Source organism: Eretmochelys imbricata, chromosome 1 (genome assembly GCF_965152235.1).
Source record: "Eretmochelys imbricata isolate rEreImb1 chromosome 1, rEreImb1.hap1, whole genome shotgun sequence".
NCBI classification, from domain to species: Eukaryota; Metazoa; Chordata; order Testudines; family Cheloniidae; genus Eretmochelys; species Eretmochelys imbricata.
This window is the reverse complement of record NC_135572.1, coordinates 180804686-180818988: the sequence shown is the minus strand read 5'-3', so window position 1 is coordinate 180818988 and position 14303 is coordinate 180804686. Positions and strand designations below refer to the sequence as shown.

Sequence of the window (14303 nt, the reverse complement as noted above, 5' to 3'; positions counted from 1 at the left end):
CAAAAATCAGAACACAATTCAGGTTGCTCCCAGTCACTTACCCCATGTCAGTTTTACTTAGATCTCAAGCCAAAAAAACACCTGCAGTCAATCTTGCAATAAACTAAATATTATTAACAGGAAAAAGAAGTGTGTTATTTACACGGTTAAAACAAGAAACATACACACACAGCTGAGTTACAGGCTTAGATTTAAAAAGTTAATATAAGCAGCTCTATATGTCCGTTAGGGTTGACCCATGCTAAGTAGCATGGGGATTTCTTGCTTATGTCTAGGAATCTTTGCCCCTCAGTCCAGACAGCATAAAAAACCCCAATTCCTTCGGGTCAGGGATTCTTACCACCACCTCCCTGGAGTCCAAGATGATGGGATGATCGCTTCTGCAGGTAACTTCTTTAGGGCTGGGCGGGGGAGCAATTGACAAAGTCTTCGCTCCACAATGGCCCATTTGGATTGAACAGTCCCTCCTGATGGGCAGGAGGTAACACTTACTTTCTGTAGGAATCCAGCATTTTGCATTTGGTGAAGTTTTCTTTTTTCCTGTTTGGTGAGTTAGAGTTTCAGAACAAACATTTTACAGTTAAAAAGCAAACACTTAAGTATGACCTTTATAGCATGGGACACAGCTATTAGAAGTAGGATTAGTACATGCAACATCCTACAAGCATTCCATAAAGTCTAAAGACTAAACATATTGTTATAACACTAATATCTATTTTAACTATACTAACCCACAGGTGATCCAAACTGGTTCCCAGCTATACATTTGTCACTGTTCAGTGAGGCCTAGAGCCTTGGCATGAGGTGGCATCTAGTCTGAAAGCATCACAAGATCTACAAAGAGAAAAAAGTTAGCATCACTAGTAATCTTCTTTCTCCTTGACTTTGAATTGTTCCATTAAGCTCACAAAACACAAGTAATGTTCAACAAGTAGCACAGATAATGTACTTTGTACAAGAATGAGTTTTGCTGACAGCAAAAGATGGTTGTGTGTGAAATACATTCATAGAATCACGTTTTAAGGCCAGAAGAGGCCATTAGATCATGTATTCTAACCTCTTGTATATCACAGACCATAGAATGAGTCCAGTATCTTGTGTTTGACTAAAGAATATCTTCCAGGAAGACATCCACTCTTGAATGCTGTTTGTAGCAGGTTCAACTGTTCCCTACATGGGATCACATCAGTTTTATGTATTTGCCCCAGCTTCGGAGCAGTGAGTTCAGATTTCATGAGTGCGTTATTTTCCCCATTAAAAGATAAATGAGATGGCTTAGCTTTTTGCTATCTCAGTGTTAATTTATTTGTAATAGTTTTAAACAGACTACATAGTAAAAGCAAAATTTCACTTATAAATCAGATATGACATGACTCCTGAAAATAGCACTAGGTTCAGCTTCCCAGCCTGAGTGGTTCTCTTACACTGTCTCAACTGCTGTGTTCAACTCCTCTGACACACTTTAAATCCACCCCAATCAGTCACCTGATTGGGTGTCAGTCAAAATCAGACTAGAGCTGCAGATCAAACAATCTTGGTTTTGTTCTGCAGGTAGGCAAGTGTTTACAGCTGTAGGCAACGCAAAAAAAGCTTGAATTTCGTGTGCCTCGTTCTTAAACACAAGAAGCTGGATTCTGATCTCAGTTACACCAGTGTAAATATGGAAGCACTCCACTAAAGTCACTAAATCTGTGGGGGGTTGGTTTAGTAACTTAATCCCCAAGACAACTCCAATAAATCAATGGAACGACTCCCACTAGGAGTTGTATCAGGTTCTTAGTGTGTGCTCTGTAGAACCCAGACTTGACTCAACCAAATCACCATATTGATCACTTGTATCTGAACAGGGTAATCTAAGTGTCACAATGGCCAGGCAAGTACTGTAATCTGACAGAGGCAGCCAAAGCAGTCTTCTCCTTTTGCTGCCTCGTCCCTTGATTCTGTACACTGAGACTGAGTGTTATTTTGAAATCAGCTGATCAGGAAAACTCTTTTTGATCAAGATGAAACTTGATTGTGAATATTGGGATGTGCAAGTTGTAAAGGCCACCTTAATATTGTTTAAGTGTGACTGTATTCTAAAACTCATACCTGGGTAGGTAAAGGGAGGTCACAGATACCTAGAGAAGGAAATATGCTGGATCTCACCCCCCACCTCCTCTTGCCAGGACACGTGGGAAGATGGTAGGTGGGAAGAAGCAGTGAAGGTTTGTATTTGCCTCTGACAAGGAAAGAACACAAGGGAAAGTTCTGGGCAGCCAGGAAAAGAGAGGCTCTCATTTTGGGGTGGCTTTGTAGAAGTGAGAAGATCTGGCAAGCAGAAGCTGGTTGTCAGTGGTTCTTCCTGTTGATGCTGGTGAGATTACGCTGGTTTCACCTCAGAACTCCTAGCCCCATCACCCCAAGGGTCTGCGACACCTGCCCCCTCCATTCTTGGGCAATGCTTTGATTTCCTTTGTCTTCTGACTTCAGCTGAGCAGTTTCCTCTCAAGCCCTGTTGCAACAGTAAGTGAGCCAGTGCTGGATTCACTACACTCTGTCACAAAACTAAACATTTAAAATGTTAAAACTTAATGAACCTCAACAGAGGTCTGTTTTGCACTAGCCTCAATATCCTCTTTGGTTTCCTGGAAAGCATTTTGCATAAAAAATCTGGTGATATGCATGTTTTAAAGAGAAGGGCAGGAGAAGACAAATTTTAGGACCCTATCTTAGATAATGCTAAGATGCCCTGTTTTTCTGTATGGTGTTCTAATGCTCAGCACATGCTAAATACATAAATTAAATAAAAAGGAAAATAAAATAAAAATGATCTGAGCTAAGTTCTATCCTTCTGAAAATGTAATGTATTTTGCAGACGCATTCATGATGTAAAGGAGGAGTGAAATTTACAGTAAACAGATTCTTGATCTTCAGATCTTTAAATCTAGTTCTGAGTGAGAATTCCTAGTTCACACATCTACCCAACCTGGCTGAAAATCTGTCCGTGCTGATATTCTGCAGTCATTATTGACTCAGTGTCACTTTGTTGTCTAGAGTGTCCACTGAGAACTTCATGGCAACAGCAGAGACTCCTGTTTAAAAACCATTGGAACAAAAGGAGACATTTTTGTAGCTCTAGCAGTATCAGAGGCTATAAAACCTGGCTAAACATTTCTGATTGCATGCAACAGAAGGCACCCCTGTGCACATGGATACATGCGCACACACATACACTCAAGTGGAGCTCAGGATCTGGATTACTATCTGCTTAATCTGTCACAGATGGAAAGACTGGGATACATGGATGAGCGTAACACACTCATAGGTTTGTAGACCCAAAGGCCTCTGGGAAGTATTGCAAATCCATGAGATACTTTTGGTACTAGAGTTTGTGGTTCAATCTCTGATCTAGCTTAAATGTATTGTTATAAGACGGATGGAACCTTGTCATGGATTGAGTTAAAACCCCCACCTAAGACAAATGGAGTCTGTAAACCCACCTGGAGTCTGTGAACCCAGCTCAGAGCTTTTGGCTGAGTGTTGTTTTGAATAGGTATGTGTGGTGGGGGGAAGCAGAACAGAAAAACTGGGGGAGAGACACAGAGAGAGACACAGCCTAAAGAAGTTGAAAGTACAGTGACTGACTTTGGAGGAGGTTTTTTGGTTGGGGAGCAAATTGAAAAGGATGTTCCTGGTGCTGTGAGCAAAAGATGCTTTTCCCTTCTATTTGATTCCTTCTGTGTTCTGAGACAGCACTTCGAACATTCTTTGTCAACAAACAAAACTGAATAAAAGAAAACATCCGATTTCATTGATTTCTACTTCTAACAGGAACATCCGCAGAACCCCAAAACTTTTGACTGGCCACTCAAGTAAAAAATGGGTGACAATATGTTTTTAAAAAAGTACATAGGCCTGCTACCCATTGACTAACTATAATCCTTAATTAGAGTTTGCTGTTGGAAATACAGAATATGTGGATCGGAAGAGAACTTTGATTTTTGTAAAATAGCATGATCTCAGTGAGTCAGCAATTTAACATAAACTCTTCTGGCAACACTTCTCACATACCAGTAAACTCTTCCACATTTAAAAGAAAATCAACCCTATCTCTGTATGCTGTTTCAGCTACTTTTCAGGGACTTTATTTCAGTTGGAATTGGGGATGATAAAGTACATCGTAAGTAACATTTATTATAGGACTTTAGTCTCATACTAAGCAGTCTGAATGATATCTAATGTGTATGTGATGTGCAGACACAACAGTCTGTGTGCATTCTAATACAGCAGGGAGCAAAACCAATTACAGCTAAGGTTGGCTTAGGGCACTCATAACAGGAAGATTCTACTCTGCCTCCCAAAACTGTAAGATTAGTTCTCTGTACTTAAAAAGAAAAGGAGTACTTGTGGCACCTTAGAGACTAACAAATTTATCTGAGCATAAGCTTTCGTGAGCTACAGTTCACTTCATAGGATGCATTTCACTGAATGCATCCGATGAAGTGAGCTGTAGCTCACGAAAGCTTATGCTCAAATAAATTTGTTAGTCTCTAAGGTGCCACAAGTACTCCGTTTCTTTTTGCGAATACAGACTAACACGGCTGCTACTCTGAAACCTGTTCTCTGTACTTGGCTCCCTTGAAAACCATTTCCTGTGATATTTTCAAGATCTAGATAGAAACATTGTATAACAGCTGATTGTACTTTTTTACATAAGACCTCATACTGGGGTCATTTGCAAACCAGACATTTAGAATGAGAACTCTCAGCCTTGGAGAGAGTGGACTACCACAGTTTAAAGTTACCTTTGTGCCCTCCTAGTCCTGGAATGCTTCTGGAGGGAGAAGCCTCTAGATAGCTTTGGGGGCCTGGCTACACTATAAACTTATGTCAGAATAACTAGGTCACTTAGGATTCCATACCCCTGAATGATGCAGTTATACTGACCTAGCAAATGAGAAGGAATTTTCTCAGTGACCTACAGAGGGCAGAGTAATATAACAAATGAGAAATGTGCTTCCAAATTATTTATTAAATACCAGAAGCAGAATATGCTCTTTATTTATGAAGACTGTGGCAAGGCATCTCCTTTGCTTCATCAGCCTGAGCATTTCTTCCTCATGCAGTGCGGGGCCTGAAGTAAATCAGTCCTACTCCCGTGGCTTTTAATTCTTCACATTGGTTTTGTTTTTTCAGTATTTATAAAGTAGGTCTCTTAAGCAAAACAAAAAACAGAAAACCAAACTCAACACAAAATGAATACATTTTGTTGCCCCCTCCCTGAGGTGTTGCCTTAGTACACAGGCTTCTGGTTGCCAGTCCTTCCCCAACAGAAGTTAACCTGATTGTTTCTCCTTTAGGGAGAACAACAGTCTTCTACCTTTTCTCCCTACTGCCCTTAACCTCGCTGCAGCTTGTTTCTCATCCCTCCCTTCACTCTTTCATCAGAAGAGGGGATTTTAAAGGTTTAAGGGAAGCCCGCACTTGGACTCAGGTGTCTCTCATTAACCTGAGGTAACCAGTTTTCAGTTTGCAGAGAAAAGGGCCTTCACCATGCTAGGGCTGATAAACCTGCCTTCCTCCACTCACTCACAGTGGTCAGGTCTGATTTTGTCACAAGACTCACTTGGAAAAACTACTCCAACTGGGTCATCGTAAAAACTGGACAATATTCTGTAGTTTCTCATTCTACTTCAAAATAATGTTTGCGATACTAGTATTAGCTTTCAATTAGTTTTAAAAAAAAATCTGATTCAGGTTGCAGTCAGTACTCCAAGATAACATTCGGTAAAGGATAGCTGCTATGGGACTTATTTTCCCAGTGATGTCATGAGGACTATTGGGACAGATTTTCAAAATTAGTAGTGCACAATAGCACACATACATTTCAATGCAATTAGCTTATGCTTACAAATAATCAACGTTCATATGAAAATGAGGCATAGGTACTCCACTGTTGGGAATCGGAGATGACCTCAAAGACTCAATTTGTTTGCTCAAATTAGATGCATGTAAATGTTTGTGCATGCCTAGCTTTAAAATTTAGGAATAAGAATGTCACTGGGGTTCCTTTGGATAGCTTGTCTATGCAATAACAGGAGGCAACTTCCCTGTATAGATCCCCTATATGGGATCCTCCTCGTGCTGTCAATTGAAGAGGAAAAATGTGGTGTTCGTGCTGTATCAGTTTTTTTTTCTTGTGTATGAATTTCTCACCCATGACAATATACAACATAGTTGATGTACACAGTTTATTATATGAGAGACAAAAAGGAAGTGTCTTTTTGTATAGAAAATGTGAAATGTCTTGAAGAAACCATGAGTTCAAACTGTAACTTCAACTAGAATGCTGATACTGAACAATATAGAAAGAAGTCTGTCACAATCACATAAAATCCTTTATTTACTGGGAATCATACCATGCCGACTACAACCTGTGAGGGGAAGTTACTCCCCTCTCTGCATGGAGTATTTTATAGTAGGACTGACCATAAATAACAATTCAATTTTCCTTAAAAAATGTTGAGTTTTCAGAATTTTTCATTATCACAGGGGTGGGCAAACTTTTTGGCCTGAGGGCTGCATCGGGTTTTGGAAATTGTATGGAGGGCCAGTTAGGGATGCTGTGCCTCCCCAAACAGCCAGGCATGGCCCAGCCCCCACCTCCTATCTGACACCCCCCACTTCTTGCCCGCGGGATCCTCCTGCCCGGCCCCCGAGCTCCTAGCCCAGGAGGCTTGCCCTCAGCCCCTCCCCCGCTGTTTCCCCTCCCCCGCAGCCTCAGTGCACCATGCCGCTGGCACAACATTCTGGGCGGCTGGGCAGCACAGTTACAGAGCTGTAGCCTGGGCCAGTGCTCTGGCTGGCACGGCTGGAGCGCCACCAGCCACCGGTGCTCCAGGCAACGCGGTAAGGGGGCTGGAAGCAGGGGGAGTTGGATAGAGGGCAGGGGAGTTCGGGGGATGGTCAGGGGGTGGGGGTGTGGTTAGGGGTCGGGGAGGTCAGAGGCTGGGGAACAGGGGGGTTGGATGTGGCAGGGGTCCCGGGGGGGGGGAACAGTAAGGGACAGGGGTTCTGGGGGTGGTCAGGGGACAGGGAGAAGAGGTGGTTGGATGGGGCAGGGGCCCCGGGGGAGCTGGAGGGGCAGGAGTCCTGAGGAAGCTGTCAGGGGGCAAAAAGCTGGGGGTGGGGGTCAGATAGGAGGCAAGGGCCAGGCCACGCCTGGCTGTTTGGGGAGACACAGCCTCCCCTAACTGACCCTCTGTACAATTTTGGAAACCCGATGTGGCCCGCAGGCCAAGAAGTTTGCCTGCCCCTGCGTTAGATGACTCCTGAGAAATTTACCTAATCAGAATGCAGAAGTCAAACAAAGAAATTACATGGAATTTTAAAACACTTCATAAAGTTCCAAAATCTCTTTTTACATGATTTGAGCAACTGAGTAATCTAAGGTCGTTGCCACTTTAGCAAGTCCAGCAGAAAACATACAGCCTGATGATGTTGCAAAGACAGGCGGCCGTAGTTAGAGCCATCAGCAATAGTTGATCCCCACTGTTCTTTTAAAGAAAATTGTCCTTTTTTTCAGGGGATGGGGTGGGGTGGTTGGTTTTATGTGGCCCTAGATATTAAACCAAAATACAGACATTACCTAAAATGTTGTTTGTTGGGATACTTTGCTGTTCGCAGTGTCCTATGTTTTTGGGTATAGTTCTGATCACTCTTTCTTGCATCATGAGCTGACAGTATGACTTCATTATTTCATATTTAAGTTTTATATGTGGGACGGTTGGTACAATTAGTATTAATGCCATTAAATTTAATGTTGGATTATATGGTTGGACGTTATTTTATGTTCCATTGCAGTGTTTCTTTAACTGAGAGTTTCATTGTGCTTCTAGGTGTGTGCAAATATAACACACTGTTTAATCCTGTGCCAAAATAGTATCATTTTAATATTTGATTAACAGTCAAAGGAAGATCTGTCTTTTACCTGTAATTGATAAGACTTTGTGTACAAAAAATCAGGATATGAGTAATTTTACAGATGCAGGAAACTAGTTTTGCTACCACTAAGTATCTGGAGTTTCAACTGTTGGCGAGATTGCTTACAATCTACATTCTGATTTATATAAAAAGATACATTGAAACCATAGAAGAAACAGTATTATATATGTATCTGCCTTTGTTATGGAAAATTCAAATATAAGTATATTAAAAAGATGTCACAGCAGGATATAATAATATTTCATAAAAACGTGAATATAGATAAAATATATAGCATGAAAACATTGTCATTCGCTGCTACAGGTAGCCCAAGAACAAGAAAAATAGGTCAGGATTCAGATTCAATGGCATATTTTTGTAAGGAAGTTTGCAGACAGTCTGAACATAATATCCCTCTCTCTAGACACTGCTCATAGTCCCTCACTTCCATAAACACCAAATTCCATCACAAATGTTTCTGAAGAAATTAACACCAATAAGAGATTTTTTTTTGTCCTTTATCTCCAGAAGCTGAATGCATAAGTGTTTAATTGAGTAATTCTTTTGATGTTTCACAATTATGGTGTTAAATTGTATGTCATTTAGTTTCCATTAAGTGTTTTTAGCAGATTAATCTATTTTAACATGCTGAATAGGCAAACAGAGAATTCCCTCATTCCCAGTAGTTTTACAATTACATCAGCAGGATGAATAAGGAAAATAATCTTATACTAACTCAGAGGATACAACCTTCTGGGCATTGGATTGAAAGGGATTGGAAATCATTGTACTGTGTCTCATATACCTCTGTATACAGATTTTTCTATAATATATCCTTGCGTGATCAAAGTTTCGTTCTGGAATATACTACAAGAATCACAGAAGCTTTTCTTGTGTGGCTGTACTATGGTTTTGAAAATGTAATGACAAGGTCAATTTGTATTGTCTTGCATGGTTATAATGTCCTTGAATGTCCAGTTTCAGATATTGCTCTCAAGTGCTATTTCCTGTAGCCGCAGTATTTCTGCACACTTTTAAAGCTACAATTACATAGCATAATGAAATCTAGGAATCTAAAAACTCTTGTTAGGTAATCAGGTCTACCCTATTGGCAGTTCAGTATTGTTCCCTATTGTAAAAAAGTGCCCAGTGATGGAGTTGTTACCACTTTCCTTGGGAGACCATTTCACAGTTTAAAATATCTCACTGTCAGGATGTTTCCCTGGTATTTATCCTAAACTCTTCCTTTTGTAATTCAATCTCATTACTTTGAGTTACACCCTGATTACTGTGATATGTAATTTCTCCTTCTCTCCTTAGTGTTTGCACTCATGAAGTAAGGTGAGATCCTATTCTTGTGGGATCTTGACAGCAGGAACTCTGCTGAAATTTCTCTTTGTCTGCAACTCTGATCTGACTATTCAGATCTTGCTTTGGTAAAAATTTCCCAAGCTGCTCTACTCAGATTGACAGTCAGCTTTCCCCAGTAGATAGCTCCATATCTGTCAGCTGGAACAAAGCACTAACAGTGTGTTCTTAAATCTAGCTCCAAGTATCCGGCCATGTTGTGCCACTGATTTTAACTCTCTGTTGGTTTAAGTATGGTTCATAGAAGGGACTGCATTTTTATTCCCTAATGTGCATGAAATGCCATCCTAATTGGGACAGATTATGTAATGGTTATGTTTGTACTGGAAGGATACAGCAATCACAACAGCTAATGCAAAAGATTTTTTGTTTTTCACAGTGGAATCTCTCTGACCAGAGGTTACCAACTGTAGTCCGTGGACTTCTGGTGGTCCAGATAACATAGGGCTGTGTCTTCAGTTGCTAAATTTCATTAAAGGACAGCTAAAATGATTTAATCCTTTTCTCAGTGTTACTTTTCCATGTCAGCAATAGCTGTAGTTATTGCAGGGATGTTGTCGCACTGTGAATGGGAGAAGACAGGGACTGATCATGGGAAGGGGGAAGTCATTGAAATGGACCTTGGATCAGGGCCTTAGTGAATCATCTCCAGATAGTGTCAAGGGAAAAAAAGTGGTTCTCAGGCTTCAGTTTGGTCACATCCTATTTAATAGAGTGAAATTGGTAGGATAATTAAAATGGACTATCAGTGTAGGGTAAAAAGAACAGCATTTAATGGGCATTTAAAATGGGCCTGATTTTACACAAAGAATTGTTGCTAAATTTGATGCATTAGTCTAGCCTTATCAGATTTTCTGCCAGGTGATTCTCCCAGTCTTATCCCAAAGCATGGCTGAAGATTACATACCTATTTAAAAAAAATGATTAACTCTCCTGCGAAGAATAAATTCATAAATACTTAGGCTCTAGTATGCTAGAATGCAAAATTCTGGAGTTCAGTTTGCCATATTTGAGAATTATTTTAAATCCCTCCAAAACTCATAAACCCTTAGAAAATATATGGTAGAGACCTATACTGTTCTTTCAGGGAAATCCACTGGATTACCTTATAGGGCTTTTTCATCTTCAAATTTTATTATTCTAATTGTAGTTATAGATGCAATTAATATTTTACCAGATAATCTGTCAATCAGAATTATTTTTTTAAATATCCAGTTAATTACTTTGCCCTAAATTTTAGTACAAAATATGTACTAGGAGGGAAACGTTGTTCTTATTTAATCTGAATATTAAGAAGATTGTACAAAATTCCTACCTTCAATCGACATGATGCAAAGTCCATTAAAGTTGATGGGGAGACGTTCATTGACTTCAGTGAGCTTTGAACCAAGACTTAAGGGAGTAGTTCTTTCAAATATATTTAGGATCTTCTACCTTGGAAAGAGAAATAACTAACTTGAAAACTGCATGCAAGCTTTTGTTGGTGTTGTGTTATAGTCAACCATTTGCTTGAGCACCATATTTTCAGAGAACCAAAATCAAAAAGAGAGGGAGAAGAAGGAAAAAAAAGCAATTGGCCCTGCAGACCTCACTTAATAACCATGTATTGTAACAGGAAGCCACTTGCAACTGATGCAGTCTAGCAAGAAGGGGCAGTGCCTGAAGCTGAGATGACCCTATTCATGTGCAGCCACCTGAACCTCTTCCCTCAAATTTGCGGAGTGGGATAAACTAAAAGATAAACTTGATACGTTCAGCAAGATGCTGTGCTATGTCTTCCCCTGAGGTTTGAGAAGGATAAAGATACAGAGGACAGCCAATGGGTCCCTTTTTTTGACCCACAGAGCCCTGACCAGATGGTGGTCTTGTGGAGAGGCTTACACAGACTTCTGGGGGCAGTGTGGGGGGGGAAGCATATTTGGAAGCTATCATTCCTCTATTCCACAACTTTGGGAGCAGGGAGATATATCACTTTCACCTTTGCCATGTGCTCTCCCCACCCCTTGCTTTGTCATCTGACAGTGGAGGGAAACCTACCATATTCTTACAGCATCTCATATTTTCAAGTGCTAAAACAATTCTGTATCTATATTTCCCCAGGGGAAACCATTTCTCCAGAGTAAATATTGTGCTAATACCTGAGTAACCTGACCTACATTTATAAATATACGTACCGTGTGAAGAGGAAGTAGAAATACATTCTTTTTATTATACTGCCAAATGATGACCTTACATATATTATAACTTTTGGAGAGCAATGGAAATAGCATTGCAAGCCAGACAGACCTAAAAATAGTTTGGGTTTTTTGGTTTTGGTTTATTTTTTCTTCATTAAAACTTCATAGAAGCTGTGCTCTTTGGACTAAAGTCTTATGGTATCTAGGTTAAACTAAAATCAGAAATTTAAGTAGTAGGCATATGTCCAAAGTTCTGTAGTGCAGTACTTACTACTTTTACATTCTCGAAGATCTATTACAAAATAAATAAAAATGTAAACTATTCCAGTAAAAAAAAAAGTGAGAAATATACTTTTTATAGTTTTGCTCTCATTGTTTTTAAAAAAAAGCCTTAGAGAATTTTAATTTGTTTTTTGGTTAAATTATTGCTGAGATGGAAAATATAACTTTGGTACATATCTGTGGTTTGTTTTTTCATGAAATAGATGTTATTACATATTTCAGAGAAAAAATAATTCAGTTTATCCCATTCCTAAAATTAAAGGGATTTAAACCTTCAGCCGTTGCTCTAAAACAGCTACTTAAAGCCATAATCTTGAGGATTAAATAGTATGTGAAGGTGATGAAATGGCCTCACCTCATAATCTGGTTAATTTAATATTGATATTGATTAGTTTATCAGTAGCACTTCACTTCCCCTGGATAGAAAAACAGCCGCTTGTGTTCATTAATACAAAGGACTGGTGATTAGAGTACTATGCATTAGTTTTTACTACTAGAAGATAAGATCTCTTTTTTGGTTATTTTGGTCCCATATTTTTTCATGGTTCATTTAATTTACTAGGAAAAATTGTAAGTAACATTCATTAATAAAAGTGGCTGTTGACAGGCACAATGGTCTTGTGGTTAGAACACAGGAGTAGGACTCGGAAACTCTAGGTTCTTTCCTAGGGCAACTCTATTTGTTATGGTGAGATTCTCCAACACAAGACCATCTGAACCAATTAGGGCCTAATGGACAAACGTTGGTCCTACTAAAGAGAACAGAATGAGGATTTGGCCCTTAATGTAGCAACCCGCATTGGACCTGGAGAGAGGCGCATGGTTGCAGAAGGGACGAGCCTGGCAGAGTCAACAGAAAGTCAGCAGGATTGCCAACCCCCAACACTCAAAAATCATGGTTTAAAAAGGGAGACTGGTTTAAAAATGAGACTGTTTTTTAAAACAAAAAATTGGGGTTTTTTTTGGTTTGTTTTTTGTTTTCTTTAATTTACCTTCTGGTTTCTGCCTCAGTATGGTGTACTTGGGTAACGTTTTCAAACTTTTCTCCACAGTCATGAAGTCTAAAACCTTTCTTTTATATATAAGAATTGGCAACACTGAGTCTGTATACTGATTATTTGGAATGTTAAGCTACAGCTGGTGAAGTCCTGAAAGAGCCAGTTATTTTAATAATAATGGCGTCTTCTCATGTTGTTACCCAGCATGCAGTACATGAAACAAATTGGATTTTAAGTGGTGCAGGAAGGCTTTGCATTGGGGTTATAACTGAGTTTACCAGACTTTTAGCAACAGGCCCCATATCCAACATGGTCTGTTTCTAGCTTCCACTCAGAACAGTGGAACTGTGAGAGGAATTGTTCTCTGGGCAACAATGTGGACTACAGGCTTGAGAGCAAAGCCTGCTGGGTAAGTAGGCTGGAATATAAGTATCCATCCTCACTTTTTTTGGTATGGGAGAGACAAAAAACAGTGATGGGTTTTTCTTCTATGTGAACTTGTGAAGAAGCAGGTTATGGGTATTTCTACCAAGTTGGGGGAGACTGGGAAAGGGACAGGAACTCTGACTGCCTCTGTTTAAAGCTTTTATGGGTTTGGGAAGAAGCCTATGAAAGGGCCACAGGAGGAGGCATAATGCATGTGAAAGGGCCAGGTAGAAGACTAGATGGTAGGGTAGGAAACCCTAGGGAGAAAAGAGTTTATGCAGTATATGCAGACCGCAAGCATTCAAAAATCATGAGCTGATTATCCCTTATTTTCCCTTTTTAGGACCCTGTATTCTGCCTAACCCCCTCAGTGTCCTCTTGCCCATCTTTAAACTACTGTCTGCTCACCACATTCTCCAGCAAAACTTTCTTTCTCCCTTCCTGTATTCCACATACAGTTGTAAGCCATGTCAGTCTCTTTCCTGCAACCCGCATTCCTGTGCCCCTCGCTTTTCTGATCATTCCACCTCAGAGTTTCCTGTCCAGACCCCTAACTCTAGGCTGGCAGTCATTTTTCCTTAAGGACAACTTGGCTTTAGTCTCAGTAAAGAAAATGGAAGTTGGTGGTCATCTTTACTAGTGGGAACTGCAGTTCCATATTCAAAGACTAGTGAAATTATGGTCAGTTTAGTACAGCGCTGTTAGCCCTCAGTCCTATTGAAAATAACGGGAGATAGAAGTTTTGAAAATGAGAACATTTTCAATTTGATGCCAAGAATCATGAGATCATGGAAAGCAAACGAGCGTGAGATCACAATAAAATTGCAGGAGTGGTCAATTTTGTTAATGTTCACTGTGGTAAACAGAGTTAAACGATGGTAATGGAGTTAAACTGATGTAAGTGACAAGAGAATCAGGCCCATTCTCACAAAAGATGCCTCATCACTTTAAAGAAATAAATGATTCATGACTATTTTATCCTTTATAAATATTTTTATAAGACCAAATGAGTGTACAAAGCCTTGAATAGACTTGCAACTGTATTTTTACAATTAGTATGATGGCTACTTTGGGAAAAAGATACCAA

General features: G+C 39.9%; 1 protein-coding gene across 1 annotated transcript in view; it reads left to right on the top strand.

The window, feature by feature from the left end:
• The window catches only part of ROBO1 (roundabout guidance receptor 1), an 868975-nt gene that overhangs the window by 178937 nt on the left and 675735 nt on the right, over positions 1–14303 (top strand). The gene's annotated exons all lie outside the window — the stretch shown is intronic.